The 27,052-nt window shown below is 43.0% G+C and overlaps 1 pseudogene; it reads right to left on the reverse strand.

Moving 5' to 3' along the window:
• Positions 1–8,068: 8,068 nt before the first annotated feature.
• LOC136675468 (polymeric immunoglobulin receptor-like) overlaps positions 8,069–27,052 on the reverse strand; it is a 252,315-nt pseudogene continuing 233,331 nt past the window's right edge.

A 27,052-nucleotide genomic window follows, 5' to 3' on the forward strand; every position in this document is an offset into this window, starting at 1 on the left:
GTACCCCACCACCGCCACAGTTTTGTGTCCGTCCAACCACGTAAGTGTAATCCCATCTGGTTGACATAAAATAGTGACTCCCATTTTTATCAACAAGTCTCTACCACAAATGTTCAAGGGTGCTTGTGGTGCAATTAAAAATGAATGTGACACAGTCTGTGTACCAGTGCTGACTGGCAAATGTCTTGTTTTTGGCAGTGATGTAGGTTTCCCCGAGAAGCCCCTTACTTGCACAGTGTGTTCGCTCATCAGATGTGCGGGTAATACTGTGTTGATGGCTGACCATGTGGCTCCCGTGTCTACCAGAAAAAGGATTTCGGAGGCCCCCACAGTTAATGACAGCATGGGTTCTGCCCTGGCCCTGCTGTCCTGGTGCTCCTCTGGGCCCCGTCAATGTCCACCCCACGGCTCCATGCTGTATTGGCCAGCAGGAAGATATGATGGCTCCGGTTTTGGTGCCGCCTGTGGGTGTGGTGCCTGGTGTGGATAGCTGGTGTCGGTAAAAAGTGGTGCCCTACATTGTGCTGCCCAGTGGTCCAAGGCTCCACATCTTAGGCACGCCCCGGTCCGGTGGCGGACCCTGCCCCTCCACCTACCATTACCCCGCCCCCTGCCCTCTGAGTAGGGCTGGTATGGGAAATATGGAGTTGGTCCATAATTATACTGTGGGTTTTGTGGTAGCCCTGATTGAGTTGGCATATATGTTTGTGTGTTCATGTATGTTTGTGGTGGTTGCATATTTGGTTTGGTTCAATAAAAATCCAAGTGAACCCCAAGAACAAAGGAACAGAATTTGGAATTACAGCAAGTGCTCTTGTTCAAATAGATGGACCAGTTTATGCAATCCTCTACCTCCCTCTAGCGGGCAGAAACGTACTCAACAGTCATGTAAACAGCCCCAAAGAAATAGCACAGCCTCTAAAACAAACAAATCATGAAATACACAATCAAGTTACATTAAAATACACAACGAAACCCTGGTGGGAACAGCTTCCGCCTGTTGCGGGAACAGCTTCTGCGACTGATTATTCTTTAGGGGGGGACCAAAAAACCCCACGGACGGACCCCCCGACCGGGCAATTACCTCGAAACCTCGTCAGGTTCCAAGGGGAGCATGCCAACTCTCAGTGCCAGGATGGGAACAGCATCCATCTCAATATTTAAATTTTTTTTTTCAAACAAGCAACCCCAAATATATAAACTGATAAGAAATTATAAAAATATACATAAAATAAATTGATTTGCTCTATACGCCACTCCGGGCCGCCGTCGGGCCTCCGCACCACTCCAATTTTAGAGAATTCAATATGCAGAATTTGAATATAACAATGTCTGCGCACCCACCTCAGTATATTGCGGCCGCGAGTGGAACGGAGTCCGAAGTTGTCCGCCGTCTGGACCTTCATCACGTCGGGGTCACCAATTGAAGAGTAAAATGTTCTTTTGGACCGTTCTCAAAGTAATTAAAATTTAGAAAATCTCCAAAATGTACAAAATACACCCTCCCTCTTCGGGGAGACTTGTTCGTTCCGGAAGAGTCACAGAAACCAGTCGAGTGAAGTTCAAAGCAAATCAAAGTATTTATTTAACAATACTGGATCCAGGAGAACTAATACATGAAAAACAGTCTAATACCCCTTCCACGTAAAGCTCTGAACTCTCCAAGATCTGACTCCACAGTTATACCCCATATGACGTGTCCCCTGCTGGTGAGGCGTTTCTGGCTGATTAGCATATATTAATATGCATAATTTCACATGTTAGTATTCAGCTCTTCGCGTGCAAGTTTCAAATGCACCCCGTGACCCCAAAAACTTTCATTATAGCCCGGCTGACAATGAACCTTTTTTTCCCATGCCTCCTCTCCCTGTGAGTAAAATTTAGGGAGACACTAATGCACTTCAAGGTCAACAACATGCCCCTACACTTCAGCCCTCCTAAGCTAACCCTTGTGATTAATGTGAGTGTGCTAAAAGCCTAAAGTGCACATCTGTTCAAGGTTAGACGTTTAAGAATTAAGAAGGTGTAAATATCACGTGAGTCATCATGCCAGTTAGTCATTCATATAAATGCATATAAGATACAAGATTTCACACAACGAGTGTAATTATAAACGCTAAATTTTAACTAATCATCATTTAAGGATATTTGTCCACAAACATAAAGTAATAAAATTGTTTCCTACAACATCAGCCATGACAGGTTTTTTATGCTTTGCTTTTTTATTATAGTGATGAGGTTTGATGCTAATGTTGCTAAACTTAAACATGCCTTAGTAATTATACAATTCTGTTTACGTCTAAGTCTTTAATTGGTGACTAATAATGTGTAATGTGCTCCACTCACTCCATCTCTCTCTAACAGAAGCAAATCAAACAGAGACCAGAGAGAGCAGCAGTAACTCTGCAGTTCACACAGTAAGTGCTGTGACGGATGGGTGGCTTCATGTTGTCTAAGGTTTGGTGTTTTAACACGTAGTCCAGTAGTTAGTATTGTGTATTTGGCTTCAGATTTTTTCGTGTGTGTAAAATAGACCCCTACAGCAGGAGCAGAAAACTCAGTGATATACAGTACTGTGACCCAGACAAAGAATGTAAGTCTTATTTTTCACATCCATCTAATTTAAACTGTATTTGATCACTGAATCATTAAGAAACTGAGTCAGGGGTCACTGATGTGATTGTATTTATGTTTATATCCATGAGTTGAATGTGTGTATAAACAATAATGAATGACATTAACTATTGTGGATCATAGAGTTTTGAGTTAGTAAAATCATGTGTGTGTCCATAGCCTTCGTCTGCAGCAGCTCAGGAAATGGATTTGATCTACAGCAATTTAGAGACAGCTACCAATAACACAACTGTAAGTGAACTCTTAAATACAGCTGTAACAATGAGACACATCTCTGTTTTGACAACATTATCTAGAGATGTCATTATTTATTTGAAGTCAGTAAGTGTTTGAGAAATGTCTAGGTTTGATAGCGGTGCCTTAGCCTTCAGTTTAGTTATTGAAAGAGATTAAATTATTCTTTAATTCTAAAGCGGTCCCATTTTCCAGCTCTCTCCAGCAGCCGGGGATGATGCAGTGATCTACAGCTCTGTGCTTCACAAATAAAGAGGTGAGTCAAAATGCACCTTAATTTATTCTTTTTTAAACACTTTTCAGCCTTCTGCTCTTAATTTGTTGTCTGTTTTGATTCCAGATGTACACAGCTGTAATTTTGAACAAACCTCCTCAAAGACCTGAGGCAGGGCCTAAACCCACAACTCCAGGACCCTGGAACTGTGTGACAGCTATACACTTGTGGCCTATTTTACATACATCAATGGAAATATGTTATATGTACATTGCTAAAAGCTTTACTCGTTGTTTAATTATAAACTTAGGTCACCCTCAGAGCCCATCATTTATTCTTCCTCTGACCACTCTTTGGTTTTTAATGGGTTTCTGTAAATGGATCATGGATTGCATTTTGAAAATGTTGAAAGACTGAGCACAATAATTAACAAAATATTATTAATATATATTTGTAGACCATATTTTTTCAACTACTATGTCTATCACATTAAGAAATGTATGTGTTGTATTATCGATTAATTTCAACAGATGAAATATAATACTACAGTAAGTTTCACTACTCCACTGCATGGGTCTGTGTCTACATGTAACCTCTCCTTCAGCTTGTATTATGGAAAATCCCCCTTTTGGCACTAATACTGATGAGCTGACTGATCTGTTTAATTCTACTTGCACTGGTATCATTGATCAAATTGCTCCACTTAAAAGTAGAAGATTTAAAGTAAAGTCTCAGCCATGGTTCAACAGTGTTACTCGTGCACTCAGACAGCAATGTAGGAAAGCAGAACGCAAATGGAAGAAAGATAGACTCCAAATCTCCTATCAAATTCTTAATGAATGTCTGAATATTTATCAGCATGCGGTAAAAGCAGCCAGAGCTAAATACTTTGCCAATACCATTGCCAAGCATTCTCACCGTCCTAAAGTTCTCTTTAATACAATTAAAACTATACTGCACCCTCCGGCTTCACCCATGCTTGATGCAAACTCTGATCTATGTGATAAATTTACGAGGTTTTTCATTTCCAAAACCGACTGTTTACGGACACTTAACTTTTTTTTAAGTCAGTTTGAGCCCATGTCATTGTTGGATCTCACCGATTTAATTCTGCATATGAGACCAACCACTTGCTCCCTGGATGCCTTCCCCACGCCGCTTCTTAGAGATGTACTGTCTTCAGTTGGCCCAAGTATATTGTCCATAATAAACAGCAGTCTCATTAATGGTATTGTGCCTTCTTGTTTTAAACATGCAGTTGTTCAGCCTCTTTTAAAAAAGCCTGGCCTAGATCCATCAGTCCTCAATAACTTTAGACCAATCTCTAAGCTACCTTTCTGGTCAAAAGTCTTGGAGAAGGTTGTTTTTCATCAATTTTCTTCTTTTTTAGACAAACATAATATCTTAGACACATTTCAGTCAGGTTTTAGAGCACACCACAGTCTGCCCTTCTTAAAGTATTAAATGACATACTCCTAGCAGTTGATTCAGGAAAGTGTGTTGTTTTAATTCTCCTGGACCTAAGTGCAGCCTTTGACACAGTTGACCACACCATCCTGTTAGATCGCTTGTTGTCTGACGTTGGCATCCAGGATCTTGCGTTGAAGTGGTTTGCCTCCTACTTAGAAAATCGAACTTTTTCTGTTAATATAGGACAGTCTTCCTCTTCCTCTCCTGCATCTCTTACTTGTGGTGTACCTCAGGGCTCTATCTTGGGACCCATCCTCTTTTCCCTGTACATGCTCCCTCTGGGGTCAATCTTTCAAAAATATAATGTTTCATATCATTGTTATGCCGATGACACACAGCTTTATCTTCCGCTGAAATCAGGAGAGAATTGTTCACTAAAACTCATGTTGGATTGTTTGAGGGACGTGGAGTGCTGGATGTCTAAAAACTTTCTCAAACTAAACCAAGACAAGACAGATGTGATCATTTTCGGAAATTCCCACTTGACCCCCACCATGGCCAATGAACTGGGGCGTCTGTCATCTAATGTACACAGCCAAGTAAAAAACCTTGGTTTCATCATTGACACTGATCTTACATTTGAAAAGCAAATAAGCACTGTTGTGAGAGGTAGTTTCTTTCAACTCCATCATATAGCTAAACTTAAGAGAATACTGTCTTTTAAAGACCTGGAAAAAGTTATACATGCTTTTATCTCCTCCCGTATCGATTATTGTAATTCTCTGTACCTGGGTATATCTCAATCGAGCCTGTCACGATTGCAACTGGTCCAAAATGCAGCTGCAAGGCTTTTGACTGGTACTAAGAAAAGGGTGAGAATTACCCCTGTGTTGAAATCGTTGCACTGGCTACCAGTGAAATACACAGTTGAATTTAAAATCTTACTGTTTGTTTTCAAAGCTCTTCATGGCCTGGCTCCGAAATATATTTCGGATCTTCTTTGCTTTCGATCTAACTCACGTGCCCTACGTTCCTCTGACAAATTGCTTTTAGACACCCCTCGCTCTCGGTTGAAGTTCAAAGGAGATCGGGCTTTTGCTGCAGCCGCTCCAAGACTTTGGAACAGTCTCCCACTCTTTATAAAGCAATCCCCTACAGTAGTAACTTTAAGTCCAATTTAAAAACCTATTTATTTTCTCTGGCCTTTGGGTCCTTTTAAATTACTTTAGCCATTTGTCTCTGCCTTGGTTTATGTTGTCTTGTTATCAGTATTTTTCTCCACAACGTTTTATTGTTGGATTCTTTTATTTTGTTTTATTTCTTTTACATGTATGTTTTATAATTTTATCTGGTTTGTTTTGTTAGTTGATTTTTATTGTGCAGCACTTTGGCTGACATTCACTGTCTTTTTAAATGTGCTATATAAATAAACTTGACTTGACTTGATTTGACATGACTCGACTCGGCTCGCTTTTTTACTGGCAGGGCTCCTCCACGAAATGGAGCCGGTGACGTTGCAAAACCTTGTGTCTAACAAGTATTGCTTAAAAACTAGAACAACGGCAGCAATAAAGTTCAAAACACCTCATAGGGTAAAGTTACGAGCTGCCTCTGTGAGACCGATAAAAATAAATGTGAAAGCTGTTGTAACTTTGGAGATTTTACAAGCGACGGTTTGTGCTGGATTTGAATGAGCTCTGCATTTCTTGGTGATTGACAGGGCTCTGGCCAATCAGCAGGGTTTACACATCACCATTTACTACCCACTCGGCACGGTTCGAACCCAGAGCTCGCTGGGACTGAAAACCAACCCGGCTCCAGAGACCAGATTTGGCCAGTGGAAAAGTAAGAGCCGTGCCGAGTCGTGTAGGTTCCTTGCAGTGGAAAAGCGCCACAAATGTGCAGAAGTGTGTTTCTGTAGAGAGCTGCACTCATTAAATAAAATATATTTGACTTTTGCATAGAACTTTATACGTCAAATATTCCACCTGAGATGTAAGGACAATTGTGCCGTACTGAACTCGTCAGACTTGCTGCCCACTTTATATCACCCCTTGAAGAGATGGGGACTCTACTGCTACTGAGTATGAACACGGCATTTTTACACTTCACAATAATAATAGCTGTGATACTTTAAATAGTTTTTAATCATTTTCTAGGCAAAATAGTATTACAAACAACAGAACACAAAAATAAAAGAAAAATAAAATACTACTGCCATAAAATAAACGCTTTAGCACACATTTATAAAATATAAGTGCAAGGATGAAAACAGTGTGGTCTTAATGAACATTTACAGCACAATAACAGAGCACAGTCTAAATTAAACAACAAAGCATATATTTTCCTTAATAAACATGTATCAGCTCATAAAGGATCATCCACCAACTGAACTGTAAGTGATCATAGGAGGATGCAGTAAACCTGAGATGATCCGTTGGTTGTGATTATAATAGGTTATAAAGCATAAACAGATCAGTAAAATATGCTAGATACAAGAGAAAATGAAGCAGTTGAGTAAAGTGGTTTATCGAAAAATTTCAAAATTATCTTTTAAACTGCTGCTTATTGCTTAACAGCTTCAGGATCACAGCATGTGTTGAATCAGTTGTGTGCCACACAGAATGGTTTTGACTCCCTGAAACAGAACATAGAACAAAAATTTAATGAATGGGACTGTGACAGGTTTAAGTTCTTTTTCAGAGCGTCTGCATGCACTGTACTGATCAACACTGACCTTATTACCTTCAGTATTTTCACTGTGTTCATACTTACGTGTGCAAATATGTCTCTGTTGCTGTACGAAGAATCAAGAAATGAAAACTTTCTCATTAACACAGTCAGAATGCAGCAAGAGCAACCATAAAGCTACTGTTTTAATACATGAATATCTAATACTTGTAGAAATATTTAAAAACTTATTACAGGTTCAGGTTTTGTTGATCAAAGAGAATTGTATGTGTTTGTACCTGGAGTGTCCACCATTTCCTCGTTTTTTTTGTCTTTGAAACCTGTCGTATCTGCTGTTGTTAACATAAGAAATCAGGAAAAACTCTTTACTGAAGTGCTGCGAAAGACACAACACTTACATAAAGCTGAAATAAACTTCTATACACATTTATAATGGATTATAACAGGCCACAGCAGTCTCTCAAAGTGCATCACACAGTCATTCACACAATCACAACTGAGGACAGTTACACAAACTCACTTTATTGTTCAAACACTTAATATCCTATTAACATACAGGTGTTGTGAGGAAAAACTGGAGCACAAAGAAAAAACCCACACAGACACAAGGAGAACACACCAAAGTCTTCACAGACAGTGACAGGAAGTAGATTTTGAACCCACAACCCCAGGACTCTAGCTGTGTGACAGTGTCATTACCTGTTTCACACTTTGCTGCCCTTGTGTCTTTAACTCTCACTATTTACTGATAAGAAAAAATTAGTGACTTTACCTCGACTGATCACACTCTCCTCTGATTTCGGGCTGCCAGAAGCTGCCATCACAGTTGTTAATGACAGAAAACAAGAGGAAAGATGTTAGTGGGATATTATTACAGCAGGACGGTCAGCAGATATGGGCAGTGTTTCTGATAGATGTGATCTTACTTGTAGGTCTTTCAGTGACAGTGAGGTGAACAGTAACTCCCACTTCTCCTGCACTGAACCAGTACCAGCCAGCATCACTCTTCTTCAGTCCACTCATCTCCACACTGACAGCTCCTCTCCCATTATCACTGATCTGCACTGCTGAATTCTGAGATGTTAAGCAGCTCCAGTCTCTAAATCTGCACCACTGCTTCTGTTTATTCTTATAATCAGTTCTGTAGAGAAACTGCACACTGACACTGCCCTCTTCCTGACCACTCACTCTGCTGTTGTTCACAGACACAGCAGGATCTGAATAAAGAGGCAGAGAATGAGTGCTGTAAACATGTCCTCCATCAAACAAGTTTTAAGTTACAGTGAACAGGTTCTACTTCACACAGAGAGACTTCTTACCTGCACTGACCGTCAGGTACAAATAATGACAGTCATCTGGGTCCCATTTATTTCCAATTTCCACAGCGCACCAGTAATATTCAGAGTCAGAGACTTGGAGACTGTTGAGTTCCACAGTAAACATATTCTGGGTCGGATAATCAGTGACTGATGTTCTTCCTCTTGTGTTTGCATAAGCTACTATTCCACAGGTGCGCCAGTAATACCCCTTACACCAGAATTTAGGGTTTGACTTGTATTGTTTATCATAAAAACATGGAATGGTGAGAGATCCTCCACTTTTTACAGCTACATTCCTCAGTGTCTTCACACTCTCAGACTCTACAGAGAAGAAGTCAAATGGTACAACAGTGTTACTCCAACTCAGGAACTGATTCAGAACTATATCAGAGGAATAAACTGGTCATAACTGAGCATACACATTTCACCCTCGTCCTAAATGTTATTATTCAGTATCCAATCTACACCCTGGAGCATGTGAGTTAATCAAAGTGTAGTAGAGGATGGATCCAGATCAAGAAATGAAAAAACAGTAGGATTCAAACTTTGACTTTCTTTCATCAAGACCTCACATTCCCCAGAATGTGTGTGTGCTAGCAGCCACGCACACCCCCGGGGTGGAATGTTTAATGACTAAAACTCCCTTCTTCAGGACCCTGACAGGCTCAGAACAGGATCCAGATACGGACACTAAGTGGTTTCCCAATTTTTTGACCCCATTAAGCCTAAAAGATCAATCAGAGCCTTGAAGACCTGGATTACAGAACTCACCCGAGAACCCCGGAACCCCAGCATTTATTACCCTCCAGCGTCGGACTGTCGAACTCTTATCTTATCGCAAGATCGGCAGATGGCCCCGGGACTGGCTAATGGTGACCTCTCAAGTCGAGTTCAAACCAGACAAGCAGCATGGACCAACAGTGCCCCCAAGTGGACGTTTGCGAAATCATATGCCACCCTAATAATTTTCTCTCTCTCAAAAGAGAATTATCTTGGACACATGTTTCTGCTGAATCTAAGCATGTATTATGCAATGTGCTATTAATGTTATCCTCTGTTATTCTCAGGTGAATGTCTACTAACTAATCGAGTGATGTGAATTAATGTTTTAATCACGAAGAAAGATTCCTGTCTCAGTTTAGAAGAATGTTAATTAATCTCTAACATCTAGAATAGGTGGTAATATACTCGATATATAGTTGATAAATATACTCCAGTATACTCATTATGTTATATTCAAGTATGTACGAAGTATTAATTCTAGGATGTTCTATTTTCGTCAAACCATAAGTGATTTTTATTTCTCTGGAACTTGAGACGGTCACGTGGACTCCCCAAACCCAGGAACCAATCAGAGGATTGAGGACAGAGAATTCTATGACTGATCAAAGCAGGTGAAACTTATTTTGGCCAGAATAAGAGCCACCGCTGAAATTAGTTGAAAATTTGAAATTAGTTTTAGTTATTTACTTCAGAGGACATCGCTTCTGTGAATTAAGGAAACAGAGAGCTTTTATTCTGACGCCTCTTCCTTCTGGAGGAGAATCCCAATCAGGACAGAGCCAGAGGAAATTCTTCAACTAACATCACAACGCTCTGAGGGCGCCTGAAGCGGCCTGCCTCGTAAGTGACCACTCCTACGCTGACCCAGCCTCAATGCTCCCACTAACAGAACTGCAGGAGCCAGGCTGGCCTCTCTACAATCACCTCAACGTGCTGCTGCACCCATCGAATGGTTGAGTTGCGACAAGAGCAAGTAAATTCCTAATTTTTAGAAGCTGATGTCTAATGAAGTCTCTTGATAAATTTATACACTAATTAAATCATTTAGCAACACCTATTATTCATAGGTCATATAGCCTAGCCGATTATTAAATTCGAACTGGTTTCACCTGCATTGATTCCGTGAGATTTTGATGATTTTTGCTATGTTTATCAACTTATTATCATTCCTCTTAATAAAGTATTTCCATTATTGGAAATAATATGGTGTGTGGAGTCTATTCCTAAGAGTCTGAAAATCCTGAAAACTCTCCCCTAGCGTTGACAGTATTTCAATCTCTGATAAATGATTAATATTGTTGTTATCTAATTTCAGTAATAATAATAATAATTATAAGTGATAATAACCATTAAACATAACTAACTCAAATACTGTTACTATGCTACAAAGATGTATTTAAAGCAGTGAGAGAGTGAAGAACACACCTCCAGTGCACAGGAATGATGCAGCATTGATCTTACCTGAGATGTAGAGGAAGAACACAGAGAGAATTAAAGAACTCATGAGGGAGTAGAAGTGCATCTTTCTGTAAGAGGCTCCAGAGACAAATACTCTTCCTGCCTCTGAGTGAAGTACATTTGGTATTTTTAACTAATGTTTTAATCAATAAATATCAATATTAAGAATTAATTTGAATAATATAAATTAAGAATAAAATAAAAAATATATATTAATTTTTATTTTAATTGGTTTAATCAAGATTTGTCAGATTTGAACAGTCCGTGTCCAGAAAATTTAACAGTTGCTGCATTTTCCTGAGGACCCTCCTCAGTCCGGTGTCTAAATGCTGGAAGAGATGAGAGAAGTCGCTTCAAATCCCACTGAAGCAGCTTCCAGTAAAGGACACATCAGGGTACACTACCCAGAAAAACAGTTACAGATTTCAGAGTGACCTCACTGTATTCACGCCAAGAGAGGATGGTCATTCAGGATTTATATTCTGCTTTGTGTGTATTTATCCAATTAAAGACAATTTTGCATTAATCACTTGATAAAAAATAAAAACATTCACACACTGAACAGCCCATTAACACACCAACAGACACAGAGAACACCAAAAATTCATCGCAGAGAGTGAGCCTTGTTGGGGGCTGAACCCCTGGAGCTGTGCAGCAGTGACATATTGTTTCACACTGTGCTGCCCTTGTCTGGGGCTTTACCCCGAGTGTTCACATTTTCCTCTGTTTTCCAGCTGCCAGAAACTAGCATCACGTTTGTTAGGTAACTATGCTGGGACTAAGCAGGAACTAAAGATTAGTGTTGCATTAACATTTAAATCATGCCTAAGAACTATCAAGAATTACAGATTAATAACTCAGTAAGAAATAGTGAATGAATGATGAATGAAGGTAGTTCACTATTAAGTAAACAATAATTACTGAGTCTCACATAACTCCTGGAGAACTACATATTAATTATGTCTCCATCAGAATAACTGTTCATTAATCATTGTGTACATTAAAATCCTACATTCCACCTGGAGAAATATAATCTAAAAAAATACTTCCTACAGCTGGAGACACCACACCCTGTAAGCAGTGACTCTTATTTCATAAAACAGCAGCAGTTATTCTTTAAGAATGGGCACTGATGAGAAGTCTTCAAGGACTGCTTGACAGACATGTGATTCAGTGCCTGAGCAAACATCTCTCTGTAGGTCGCCTCCATACACAGTGTTACTAAAAGCAGAAGTTTCCTTCACACTTCAGAAAAACAGTTGTGGGTGTTTGTACAAAGGGGAACCAGGCTGGTGCAGAAATTTGTATAAAAAAGTTTAAATTATCCTCCAGTACGTTATATAGGGTGATTGTAGGTTTATTCACGCTTATTCTTTTATTATGAACCTGTTACAACCTAAGTGAACACAACACTACAACGCTGTGTTTTTGCCGATTTTAATGGAGACTGGAAAATGTCAGACACTACACTGGGGATAGGCCCTACAACTGTGGTTATGGTTTGTGCTGATGTTTGTGTAAATCCATATAAATGTCTTTGGGTTGTGGATGGGAAAACTTGGCCAGTACGGTCTCTACACACTACAGCAGGGAGATGGAGATTAGTATAATAGCACATAGTTGAGCATACGTTCCACCTTAAATGTTTCAGAAACGGGTAGGCTCCAGACTCACTGTGATCCTGAACTAGATAAGTGTTTACAGACTATGAATGAATGTTAATTATTAGGGGATACACATCCGTCTCATTGTAGAGTGAACAGAAAGGACCTGTTAGACTGAAGCAACACTGTGATAAAAGGTTAATAAAGCACATCTAAAGCAGTGAGAGAGTAAAGAACACAAAGAACACCACCAGTGCACAGGAATGATGCAGCATTGATCTTACCTGAGATGCAGAGGAGGAACACAGAGAGAATTAAAGAACTCATGAGGGAGTAGAAGTGCATCTTTCTGTAAGAGGCTCCAGAGAGAAATACTCTTCCTGCCTCTGAATGAAGCAGTTCTTCAGCATTCTTCCTGTTTTCACTTGCTGCTATTGACTGGATCAGTCCTACACTCAAACCATTGGATGAATTTAAACACAGTATTGTCACAGTGTCACAGCATTATTCTGGGTGATGGGGATAGAGGTTCTTATAAGTATAGTAGTCAATATATAGTAGGTATTATAGTGGTTAATATCACAATGCAGAAAACAAGTTTGATTCCCAACTCATGCAGGTACATGGAGCTACACTAAAGTGAGTTAGACTCATAACACTGTATTAGCTGTAGTGGAAAATTATGACAGAAATAAGAAAACTGAGTCTCTGAGTCGGCATCAAATAAAACAATTTATTTAATGGAGAGAGAATGCTATGCATAGCACAGTTTCCTCTCTGCCTGACCGTTTCTCAACTAGAGTCTCTTATACCTGGAATTCCCCCCACCATCATTACCATGGCGCCCTTTGAAGTTACCATTTGTATCATACCATTTGTTAACTTTCTTTACATATCTATCACCAATGTATTCTGCTCTCAGTATGACTCCAAGCCAATCTACCATGTGTTCTCCTCTCTGTGGCCTGGATACAAAACGAGTTGATTGAAGGGAAGGTGTCTGTTGTTATTTGATACACACACACACACACACACACACACCCTTAAGCCTGTTTTCTTCACAGAGAATACAACAATCCCAGTTACACAAGCATACATGGTCATTGATGATTTACAAATAATAAACAAAAATACCTCTATTAATTATGAATCATTTCAATAAAACATCACATTCCATCACATTCCCCCCTTTGATTCTAATCAATCATTTTACAGATTATTTTCATCAAACAAATGTTCCAGGCCCAGGTCTTTATCTAATTCATCAGGTTTAGAATCCTTTTTTATCTGCAGGAGCCTTCTTGCAGTGAGTATGGTGTACCCATGTCCCCCATTGTTCCACTATCATGGCCGTGTGGTTCACTAGGAGCATCTGGTGGGGTCCAGTCCACTTGGGTTGGTTCCACCTTCGTCTGCCGAGGTCTAATATCAGCACCCAGTCACCTGGCTTGTGGTCATGGAAGGACTGGTCAGCTGGTTGCGGTAGCACTGCCTTAACCTGTTTAGACACTCATATAACGAGATGCAATACGTTGTGAGAGAGTGCCTCAGGAGTCAGATCCCCTAAGGTAAGTTTACATCTCAGTTACACTTTACCAGTGAGGAAGTGCCAAGTGGTGAGGATGTAGATGCAGCCATTGCTGTTTTGAGATACTCTGCTGATGAAGACACTATCCGAGCAAAGAGGAAAACTACCTTCATTTATCGCAAAGCATTGGTCAATGATGCAGAAAAATCAACAGATGTCTTTTCGGTCTTCCCACGATTTCTAGACACACCAGGACTGGTATATAATTTAAAACACTACACCACAAAAATACCCAGTATTGTCTCAGCGAGAAGGTATAACTCATTTACATGTCTATTACAACAACAGATCAATTCTACTGCCATGTTTCTGTTCGTAAATGTTGTAGAAGGTCACGGTTAGTGCCAATTTATTTAACTGGTTTATTTCTAACATGCTTTGATATCATTCCCAATGTGGTGTCACTGATGCTGGTTTTCTCAGACGTAGAGACAGAACTCAAAGCTGTTGTTGCTGTTGAAAAGAAGAAATAAACTGGTGCCAGTGACACAGTTACAGCAGGATGGTCAACAGATATTTTCTGATAGATGTGCTGTTTCTCTGTTCTCTGATGTGCTGTTGTCACACTCACGTCCCGTCTAGTCCGTTTTCTCAGCACATGGCTTTGTTTTGTTTACTTTCATGCCCCGCCTTTGTTCCGCCTCCTCATCGTTTCCCTTGTTATCCGTTTCAGGTGTTTCTTGTTTGTTGTGTTATTTAAGTCCCCTTCCCTCACTTCCTGTTGTCGTTCATTGTACCTTGTTTCTTGTTCCGAGTTTCTTGTACCTTGCTCCTTGTTTCGCGTTCGTTGTTCTTTGGATTGTTCTTTGTATGTTCGCCTTGTTCTTAGTGTTCTTAGTGTCTCTTGCTCGTTTCTCTTGCCCGTTTAATGCCCCGGTCGTGTTGTGTTTGTTTCGTTTAGTTTTGTTAATTCCCTGTAAATAAAGTCTGTGTTCTTAGCGTTTGCGTCCGCCCTCCGTCAGTCCGCACCCCGCACCCCTTACAGAATGAACGACCCAAAAAAGGATGCAGCTAGCACGGACTATTTTTTCAAAGAGACGTTCATGAAGGTACAAGAGTTATTAGCGGTAAGGGTGGGGGATCAACCTGCTACCCTGCAGTCCTATATGGGAGTTCCCCCCGAGTATGAGGGGACTTCTGAGGTTGAGGGTTTTCTGCTCCAATGCCGCTTGTACTTTGACTACCTGACTGTTCCTGCACCACATGAATCTATCAAGGTAATGTTTATGAGATCCCTTCTCAAAGGGAGAGCATTGGAGTGGGCGGATTAAGTGCTGGGAGAGAGAGCCCTGCATATTTCGGTGGAGACATTTAGCGACCTATTGAGAGCTAGATTCTCCCGATCGACTACAGAGAACATCTCCGCAGGACCCTCTGCTCCCGAGGACTACCCCCTCAGGTCCGGGGAAATTTTTTTGGGGGGGTTAAGGGTAGGGGCGGTTAGCCTTCAGCCTCAGGACGACGGAGGTGAGGCTAACAGGGGCGCACCTCTAGGGGATCGCATGAGTGCGCCCGTCAAGCCCCCTAAACCCTCTTCCGCTCCAGCACAGTTCCCTGCCTCCGTGGACGACGTCTCTGCAGGTTCCCCTGCCTCCGTGGACGACGTCGCTGCAGGTTCCCCTGCCTCCGTGGACGACGTCGCTGCAGGTTCCCCTGCCTCCGTGGACGACGTCGCTGCAGGTTCCCCTGCCTCCGTGGACGTCGGCGCTGCAGGTTCCCCTGCCGCCGTGGACTTCGGCGCTGCAGGTTCCCCTGCCGCCGTGGACGTCGGCACTGCAGGTTCCCCTGCCTCCGTGGATGTCGGCGCTGCAGGTCCCCCTGCCTCCGTGGACGTCGGCGCTGCAGGTTCCCCTGCCTCCGTGGACGTCGTCGCAGGGGCTCCAGTCTCTATGGGTGCGGCGCAGCCAGCCGCTCCTCTGCTCGTGAGCGCGGCGCAGCCAGCCGCTCCTCTGCTCGTGAAAGCGGCCCAGCCAGCCGCTCCTCTGCTCGTGAAAGTGGCCCAGCCAGCCGCTCCTCTGCTGGTGAGAGCGGCGCAGCCAGCCGCTCCTCTGCTCGTAGAAGCGGCGCAGCCAGCCGCTCCTCTGCTCGTAGAAGCGGCGCAGCCAGCCGCTCCTCTGCTCGTAGAAGCGGCCCAGCCAGCCGCTCCTCTGCTCGTGAAAGCGGCCCCGCCAGCCGCTCCTCTGCTCGAGAAGGCGGCTTCAACGGCCGTTCCTGCCCCCGAGACTGTTGCTACGGCCGTGTCTGCCCCGGTGACTGTAGATACGGCCGCTTCCGGTCGTACCCGTAAGACGGCCCCAAGGACTTCGGGGCCGATCCCCAGAACTGTGCCCAGGCTGGTTCCTCAGACTGCCCCACAGACATTCGCCAGTCCTGGGCACCCCCATGTTATTTTGATTCCTGTATCTGTCCCTGTCTTGATTCCTGTCTCTGTGCTTGTCCCTGTACCCTTGTCTGCGTCGGTTTTGATTCCTGTCCCTGTCACGGTGTTCGTTTCTGTCCCCGTAAACGTTCTGATCCCGGTTCCCCTGCCAAGTCCTGTCCAAGCACATACTAATGTCCAGTCCCCTGTTCACTCCCAGTATAGATCCTCTGTCTCAGCACCCGTCCAGTCTATGTTCCAGTCCAGTGTCTCTCCCCCTGTTTCCAGTATAGTCCAGTCCCAGTTACCTGTCCTGTCTCCTGTCCAGTCCCCTTTGCAACCCTCTGCCCTGGCTCATGTCCAGTCCTCATTCCCTTCCTATGTTAAGCACCCCGTCCAGTCACATTTGTCCACTCCCGTCCAGTCTCATGTGATCACTCCCTTTCAGTCTAGTCCTTTCCTGTCACAAGTCCCATCTCCTGTCCAGTCCAAGTTTCAGTCCCCTGTCTCTGCCCCTGTCCTGCATCAGTCCCCGTTTCAACCTTCTGTCCTGTCTCATGTTCAGTCCCCTGTTAGTCATGTCCAGCACCCTGTTCAGTCACGTGTGTCTGCTCCTGCCTTGTCTCCTCTCTTCTCGCGATTCCCGTCTCCTGTTTCTAGTTCTGTCCAGCATCCGTTACTGTCTAGTCCCTGGTTCACAGCTCCATTTCCCGGCCTGTCCTGAGTCCTGTCTCCGACAGTTCCTTGTTTTTCTAGTCTGTCTTGTTTTCCGTGCTCCCTCCTGCGCCAGCTTCTGGGGGGTCTAGGTTACGCGCCCCGGGAGTTGCGCGTTCAGGAGGGGGCATCTGTCACACTCACGTCCCATCTACTCCGTTTTCTCAGCACATGGCTTTGTTTTGTTTACTTTCATGCCCCGCCTTTGTTCCGCCTCCTCATCGTTTCCCTTGTTATCCGTTTCAGGTGTTTCTTGTTTGTTGTGTTATTTAAGTCCCCTTCCCTCACTTCCTGTTGTCGTTCATTGTACCTTGTTTCTTGTTCCGAGTTTCTTGTACCTTGCTCCTTGTTTCGCGTTCGTTGTTCTTTGGATTGTTCTTTGTATGTTCGCCTTGTTCTTAGTGTTCTTAGTGTCTCTTGCTCGTTTCCCTTGCCCGTTTCATGCCCCGGTCGTGTTGTGTTTGTTTCGTTTAGTTTTGTTAATTCCCTGTAAATAAAGTCTGTGTTCTTAGCGTTTGCATCCGCCCTCCGTCAGTCCGCACCCCGCACCCCTTACAGCTGTCTCTGCTGTTTATCACAGACACAGCAGGATCTGAATAACGAGGCAGAGAATGAGTGCTGTAAACACGCCCTCCATCAAACAAGCTTTAAGTTACAGTGAACAGGTTCTACTTCACACAGAGAGACTTCTTACCTGCACTGACCGTCAGGTACAAATAATCACCATCATCTGAACCATCTTTGATATCCACAGCGCACCAATAATATCCAGAGTCAGAGACTTGGAGACTGTTGAGTTCCACAGTAAACATATTCTGGGTCGGATAATCAGTGACTGATGTTCTTCCACTTGTGTTTGTACAGGCTACTATTCCACAGGAGCTCCAGTAATACCCCTTACACCAGTATTTAGGGTTTGATTTGTATTGTTCATCATAAAAACATGGAATGGTGAGAGGTCCTCCACTTTTTACAGCTACATTCCTCAGTGTCTTCAGACTCTCAGACTCTACAGAGAAGAAAACAATTAACACAACAGTACAATTGTACTCTAACAATTTTTAGTTAAAAAGGTTATTCATGTCTCACATAAAATAATAATGATCATGTAAATCAGCACACACACACATAAAGAGAGAGAGAGACACACACACACCAAGTTCATGTTACTATTAAACATACTTTTTAATGCTGCTATATTCTGTCTCTCTTAGTGGGGGCAGTAACAACTCCAGCTCTTCAGAGGCTTTACACTAGCGGCTGGAACAATGCTGCTGGATTTGATTGTATTTGGCCACCAAGAGCTTTAGTAATGCAAGATGCTGATGCTGAATGATTAGTTCTGGATTAGAACACCACTCCAACACTTTCCAAAAGGTATTGGGTGGAGTTCCATCTGCCCAGTTGTTTGTTATAAAAGGAACATTATTACAGTTTATTACAGTCTGTCCCTTTCATCAATACAATGTCTCTTATTTTATAAACAGCAGCAGTTATTGTGTGAGCACTGCCTCTGATCAGAAATCTTCAAGGACAGACACGTTATCCAATGCCTGCGCATGCATTATGACGTCTCTCACTTTGTTGCCAGCAGAGACAGTGTTACTAAAGCAGACGTGTCCTTCAACTAAAAAATATTTTTGCCTGTGTGGTTGGTGCAGAAACATGTACAGAAAAATCCCCTCCAATAGAGGACAATACAGGGTGTCTATAGGTTTATTCACACTTCTTCTTTTATTATGAACTTATTAATTAACACATCAGAAATCACATCAGTGTCACTGTAGAGTGAAGAGAATGAGTCTTTTAGACTGAAGCGACACTGTGATAAAAGGGTATTAAAGCACATTTAAAGCAGTGAACACTGAACAACACAAAGAACACCTCCAGTGCACAGGAATGATGCAGCATTGATCTTACCTGAGATACAGAGGAGGAACACAGAGAGAATTAAAGAACTCATGAGGGAGTAGAAGTGCATCTTTCTGTAAGTGGCTCCAGACACAAATACTCTTCCTGCCTCTGCAGCACCACCTCAGAGTTTCTTCCTGTTTTCAGCTCTTGTTGCTGCTGACTGGATCAGTGCAGGGTCCTACACTCAAACACATGGATGAATGTTTTCATTTAAACACAGTATTTACCAGAGTGTCACAGCATTGTCCTGCGTGATGGGGAAAGATCATCATATAGAGGTTATATAGAGTCACACTAAAGTGAGTTCTTGGGCAAGGCTCCTAGCAATGTATTAGCCTACATCTGTAAACGGTACTCTCTTAAACGCCAACCGTTACAAATCACCAACAGGGGGCAGTAACAGACTATAAAACTGAAGTATTTATTTTTCTTCAGACGCTGCATTTGGGACAGACGTGTAATATACAGGCACCTGTTTGTATTTTTACACTGGTTTTCTACAGTAGCTCTGTTCAAATTAAAAGCAGAACACATCTCATAAATAACTAAGCAGAACTCATCTGATAAATAGATTTACATCTTTATACTTTTCTCCGCCATGTTTGTAACACAACTATAAATAAAACGGTTCATTCTGGTTGGTCTTCACCTTCCTCTCATGGAGCTTTGGATAACAGGGTCTTTGTGGTCCTCACGGAACACTGCAATATCCGCCAACTCTTTTAAATGGCAACGTGCGAAGTGAGGCACATGAAAGCACTGTAGTCTTCATGGGCAGTTATGGACTGTTGAACAAAGAGTACGTTAACTAATGACGTATCCAACATCAAACCTAAACCTATCACAATATTGGCTTGAAATCAACTCTTAATTCCCCTACAGCCAATCACAGTCATTTCACAGGGCTTACTCACACTCACACAGCCTTAAACTACACACCTTCTTTATCAAGTGCAACATACACCAATTACAGAATGCTCCGTCCTCTCTAGGCTTGAACACAGTGAGGTCACTCTGAAATGTGTAACTGTTTTTCTGGGTAGTGTTCACTGATGTGTCCTTCACTGGAAGCTGCTTCAGTGGGATTTGAGCAGCTTCTCTCATCTCCTCCAGTATTCAGACACAGGACTGAGGAATAGAGAAGGATCTGTAGGAAAATGCAGTAACATTTAAGGTTTCTGGACACGGCCTGTTCCACAAATCGTGATAAACCCTCTCACTTTATTCCTTCAGTAACTCAGATGTTGTTATAAAAAGAAATCAATATTGACAGAATTTCTTAGAAATGTTCAGTATGTTTTTACTATTTTACAAAGTACAAATATTTGATACATGCCCCAGTTGTTAAATGTGGTCCTTTTGTGGAATAAAACACTTTTAACCAAAGAAAACTGGTTACGTTTCTAAACTCAATTAAGAAGTTTTATTTTCTAGAAAATGCATAAATTTACTAAGATATATATACAAAGCGTCAAAGTTTAATTATTGGTTTTATTTTTGGTAAAGCACATGCACCTGGCTGCCCACATGATGTAAAAATGTCGACTCATTAGACCAGGCTACCATCTTCCATTGCTCCATGGACAAGTACTGGAGGCCTGAGTAAACACTTTCAGCAGGGTCAGAGGTCAGCACAGGGTCTGTATATTTGAAATGAGGTGAAGTGACTTACTTTATTTACCCCCCAACTTTTGTATTTTGAGGGCAATAGGGAAGCGTGGGTTAAGATGAGCCAGTGGGTATGTTGACTCTCCCACTTTATCTAGAGCTGCTTTTCAATTTTGCAAGGTGAAATATGAGCGGCCAGTTAAAATGCTAGCAGGTATGGTTGCTACATCAATGTAAAATTTTGGTGATTTACTAATGCTAAAAATCATGTATATCGTTTATCTAAATATTAGCCTGAACTGCTAACAATGTATTTTCATAATGATGGCTATGGAGCAAAGTGAGTGGTAAATTGAGCCAGTGGGGTGTTGTGCTGAAGATCATAGCAGCAACTCAAATGCTGGAAGCACTGCAAGGATGGCAAACATTGATTGAATGAAATATTGAACAGTCTTTTTCACTGGTCTTCAAACTGTAGCTATTGGTTTCTGGTAGCTATATAAGTTTCTAAAAATAAACAAGGTTGGTTTACATTTCTCAATCATCATGGCAATGTTAATTTTGGCAGCAGGTTTGTTTAAATTTAGTTTTACACTTTATTAATACTAATTCACTTCTTATTTAGTTTTATTTAACAAAAATATCTTATTAATCAGTTTCTGAGAAGGTTAAAACTTTGTTGTTATACAAATATTTTCAGAAATGCAAACATTCATTCATTCCAACTGCTTATCCAGTTCAGGGTCAGGGATGATCCAGAGATTACACGGAATCATTGAGCTCAAGGCAGGAACATACTCTGGACATAGCGCCAGTTCATCACAGGGCACCACACACTCACTCACACACTCACATGGATGCTTTTCCACAACCAGTCCATCTATCTGCGAGTTTCGCGTTCTACCTACAGCCAGTTTCAGACACCCATTTTAAACTACGCAGCCTGCGGAATTCACCTAAAGAAAAAGAAAACACACAAACATTGACAGTGTCATTGATGCGCTGCACAATAGCGTCCCCGTGTGGAGCAATCCATAAATGTGTGTGACTGTGAGAAATGCAGCCGTTATGTTGCCCGCCTGCAATAACACACACACATATAGACATTATCAGCACCGAGTGTACACGAAGAAAATACTTTTATTATTTAATGTTTCTCTTCCACTTTAAATTGTACAGAATTTACTTGCTATATTATTATATATGGAAAGATATATTAAAATAGAGAACAGGAATGTAAAATGGATTCAGTCTCCTATAAAAAGCCACCTCAGCCCCAGAATGTACCCAGAAGGTGAAAGTTAAACACTGATTAAAATGTCAAAGTGCTGCACCATTTAAAGCGGAAGTAAATTTAGCAAATCTCTGTAAATATTGAAGCACTACGCTGTGGAATATCAGCTTCATTCAATAAATCAGTTCTGCTAATGATATTAAAGATTTAAATACACTGTAAATCTGTTCAGTGTCGTAAACATCCATGATTAAAATTTGATAAAAATAATATAAAATATATGTAAATTCTCTGCAAAACATAAACTGGAATATTTTGATTATTCTGAACATTTTAAGGATATTGTGAATATATTTAAATAATCTGAAACAGCAAAAACTATTTAAAGTGAATAAAATGCTATTTAGGGAGCTTTGAATAATACAAATATTTTGTTCAAATGCCAATACGTTATTCATTAATTTATTGTCTGTAACCGCTTATCCGGTGGGTCGGGAAACTACCTGGAATCACTACAGGTGCAAGGCGGGAATATACTCTGGAGGGGGCGCTCTCACATTCACTCACGCCTGGGCACTTATTGAGTAACCAATCCACGTACAAACGTGTTTCTGGACAGTGGCAGAACATCGGACAAAGGAACCCACCAAACTCCTCACAGACCGTCACCCGGAGCGGAGCTCGACCCTGAAGCTTTGTAACAGTGACACTGAGTGGTTTCGCCACCGTGCCGTCGGTCAATACATTTTACTGGTTTAAATAATGAATTCACAACTACGGCAGTTCACACTCAGGCCAGCAGGAGGCAATACACTGACTATATGGTCTAAATTGCACATACTTGTCGGTTCTTGTCTGTGGTGCGTTGGTAATTTGGGTGCTTAGCTTATTTATTTATTTATTTTGAGGAACTATGAATGGAACCATGAGTCATTCAACCTGACCCTGTGGTATGGAAGGCTGGATCTATATGGCCATGTATATGTTGTGTGTCAGGGTGGTGTGATGAGTAGATTCAGGGAGGCGGACACACTCGCTACAACACAGACTTTAATAATGAAATAACAAAACAAACGAACTATACGAGAAACACGAAATAACATTAACGAGCATGAACGAGAAACCACAAACGAGAAACACTACGAAGAAACATGAGCGTGAAACAAACACAATGAAATCATGAACCAAACAAAGAAACAAACCAAGCAACGAGAACGAACAAACAAACTCAAACTCAAAATGACCGATACCAGGAAGTGAGGGAAGAGGGCTTAAATACATGAACTAACTAGACACACCTGACACAGATAACGAGGACAATTACTAAGAGGCGGAACAAGAGGTGGAGCGAGTGAACATAAACAAAGCCATGTGAGGAGAAGGAAAACAACGAACAGAGCCACATAGAAAGGGGAAAACAAACCAGAAAGTGTCAAGGTGTGACAAACGCCCCCCCCAAGACGCGCAACTCCCGGAGCGCGAAAAACGAGACTCTCCAGGAGCTGGCGCAGGAGGGGGCCAGAAGAACAAGACAAAAAAAAAACGAAACTAGAAAAGACTCAGGATGGAAAAAGGGAACAAGGAACTAGACTTTAAACGGACATCGGACAGAAGTAGAAAGAAGAGACGGAGATAAGGCAGGAGAAAACACACGTGACTGGACCTTGGGCTGAACACTGAACGGGGACTGAGACAAAACAGGAGCAGATACACGTGACTGGACAGAGGACTGAAGAGGACTAACAGGGAATTTGACATGAGACTGGACAAAGGGTTTAACTGGGAACTGGACATGAGGCAAGGGAACAGGGACCATGACATTAACAGGAACTGAAACAAACACGGTGACAGGGACCGGAATAGAAACAAAAACAGACAAAGGCACAGGGACAAGGACAGAGACAGGAACCAGAACAGGAACAGAAACAGGAACAAAAACAACTGGGTGGTACCCAGGACTGGCATGTGTCTGTGGGACTGTCCAAGGTGCCAGCCTGGGTACAGTTCTGGGGATTGGCCTCGAAGTCCTTGGGGCCGGAGCCACAGTCACAGGCTTAGAAACGGCCGGAGCCACAGTCACAGGCTTAGAAACGGCCGGAGCCACAGTCACTGGCTTAGAAACGGCCGGAGCCACAGTCACTGGCTTAGAAACGGCCGGAGCCACAGTCACTGGCTTAGAAACGGCCGGAGCCACAGTCACTGGCTTAGAAACGGCCGGAGCCACAGTCACTGGCTTAGAAACGGCCGGAGCCACAATCACTGGCTTAGAAACGGCCGGAGCCACTGTCACTGGCTTAGAAACGGCCGGAGCCACAGTCACTGGCTTAGAAACGGCCGGAGCCACAGTCACTGGCTTAGAAACGGCCGGAGCCACAGTCACTGGCTTAGAAACGGCCGGAGCCACAGTCACTGGCTTAGAAACGGCCGGAGCCAAAGTCTCGGAGATAGGAGCAGCTGAGGGAGCCGTACTCACGGAGACTGGAGACCCTGCGACGTCATCCACGGAGGCAGACGGAACTGCGACGACGTCATCCACGGAGGCAGACGGAACTGCGACGACGTCATCCACGGAGGCAGATGGAACTGCGACGACGTCATCCACGGAGTCAGGAGGATGTGCGACGACGTCCACGAAGGCAGAGGAATCTGCGACGTCGTCCACGGAAACAGAAGAGGCGGGCGTCGCTCTCATGAAGACAGGAGAGGCGCGCGCCGCCTTCAAGGAGAGCTCCAGGCGTGCCATGATGCCTGTAAGCTTCTCCTGAATGTCACTGAGCTGCTACACCCCCACGTCTCTGCTCGGTGCCTCAGGTCAGCTGATCAGCTGCTCCTGGAGGTGCCGAGGTCAAAACGTAAGCTCAGAGGAGATAGAGCTTTTTCAATTGCTGCGCCGAAACTGTGGAATAGCCTACCATTACAGATTAGGCAGGCTTCTTCACTTTCGGTTTTTAAAACTTATCTTAAAACCCATTTTTATTCCTTGGCTTTCAACTCAGCATGAGACGTTTGTTTTCTTTTATTAGTTTTATTAGTGTTGTTTTTATTTAAGTTATTTATTTTTCATTATTGGTTATTTTATTTTGTTTTAGTTTGTTTTATAAACATCTTTTGTACAGCACTTTGTTTTAACTGTTGGTGTTTTTTAAAGTGCTCTATAAATAAAGTTGAGTTGAGTTGAGTTGAGGAGTGGGCGCAGAGCGGTGATTAGGAATTGGGGTCCTAGCGACGACGTCCACGGAGGCAGAAGAATCTGCGACGTCGTCCATGGAGACAGGCGCGGCCGGAAGCGCCGCGCTGAGGAAGACAGGCGCGGCCGTAGGCACCGCGCTCAGGGAGACAGACGCGGCAGTAGGCGCTGCGCTCAGGGAGACAGGCGCGGCCGGAGGTGCTGCGCTCAAGGAGACAGGCGCGGCCGTAGGCACCGCGCTCAGGGAGACAGGCGCGGCCGGAGGTGCCGCGGGCATGAAGAGAGGCGCGGCCGGAGATGCCGCTCTTCCAGGAACAGGAGTTAAAACGCCCAGCGGGGCAGGTGCTCGTGCTGCTCGCCGAGCACGAGTTGAGGATTTAGCGGGTTTGGACGCACTCTCGAGGGACTTCTTTGAACGTAGTTCCCCCGGAGATGCGTCCCTGTTAGCCTCATCTCTCATGTCCTGTGATCTGAGGCTAACAGCCCTTGTACATAACGCCCCCCCAAAAATCTCTCCGGACCTGAGGGGGTAATTCTCTGGAGCTGGGTTTTCAGCCTGCTTTCTCCTCCGGCTCCGTCGATTCCCGCTGGAGGAATCACTCGATTCCTGAATCGAGTCTTCTGTTCGGGGAAAAGGAACCACACCGGAAATGCGCTGAAGCCGTTGACTCCACTCTGAAGCCGCTTTCAACGCCTCCTCCACGGGATCTTTGCGGAACGGGGTACGGCGAATTACACCTCTCTTAAACGGGTAGTCCGTGCTAGCTGTGTCCATTTTTGGATCGGTCATTCTGTCAGGGTGGTGTGATGAGTAGATTCAGGGAGGCGGACACACTCGCTACAACACAGACTTTAATAATGAAATAACAAAACAAACGAACTATACGAGAAACACGAAATAACATTAACGAGCATGAACGAGAAACCACAAACGAGAAACACTACGAAGAAACGTGAGCGTGAAACAAACACAATGAAATCATGAACCAAACAAAGAAACAAACCAAGCAACGAGAACGAACAAACAAACTCAAACTCAAACTCAAAATGACCGATACCAGGAAGTGAGGGAAGAGGGCTTAAATACATGAACTAACTAGACACACCTGACACAGATAACGAGGACAATTACTAAGAGGCGGAACAAGAGGTGGAGCGAGTGAACATAAACAAAGCCATGTGAGGAGAAGGAAAACAACGAACAGAGCCACATAGAAAGGGGAAAACAAACCAGAAAGTGTCAAGGTGTGACATTGTGTTTATGATGATCAACATGCGTAAGTATCAGAATGAGTCATGATGCTTTTACAGGGTATAGTATCATAATTATTTATCATGTGGTTATATATAGATCACTGAATGTCACAGCACTAAAAGCACTCCAGTGAAAGGTGTGGCCTGCATTTCCTGAAAGAGTCCCTTTTAGTAAACAGTGAGCTTGAGGTGCCCGCCTGTGACAATGTCATACAAGCTCAACAGAATATCTCATCCTTCTCAAAATCACACTTAAGGCACATACCCTCTTTCTTTCACTTGCCCCTGAAACATAAAGCCATAGTCATCACTGTTGGGAAGGAAGTAATGCTCAAAACTTGTAGAAGTTTACTAAGCTCATGTCATACAGTCGTACATTACACTTGATGTCATACAGTCGTACATTACACTTGACTCATGAAGCATTTTTATTGGTTCATTCATCAAGCAATTTGCACACAACATAAAGGGCAGCTCATCCTTCATTTATTCATTGTCTGTAACCACTAATCCAGTTCAGGGTCACAGTGTGGCCGGAGCCTACCCGGAATCACTGGGTGCAAGGCAGGAACACACCCTGGAGGAGGTGGCAGCCTTTCAAAGGGTGACACACACTCACATATTCACTCACACCCACAGACACTTTTGAGTCACCAATCCGACTACCAACTTGTTTTTGGAATGTGAGAGGAAACCAGAGGAAATCCACGCGGACACGAGGAGAACACACCAAACTCCTCAAAGACAGTCATCAGGAGTGGGACATGAACCCACAACCTCCAGGTCCCTGGTGCTGTGTGACTGCGACACTTCCTGCTTCACCACCGTGTTAAGGGCAGCTCATATA

Source organism: Hoplias malabaricus, chromosome X1 (assembly GCF_029633855.1).
Source record: "Hoplias malabaricus isolate fHopMal1 chromosome X1, fHopMal1.hap1, whole genome shotgun sequence".
NCBI lineage: Eukaryota > Metazoa > Chordata > Actinopteri > Characiformes > Erythrinidae > Hoplias > Hoplias malabaricus.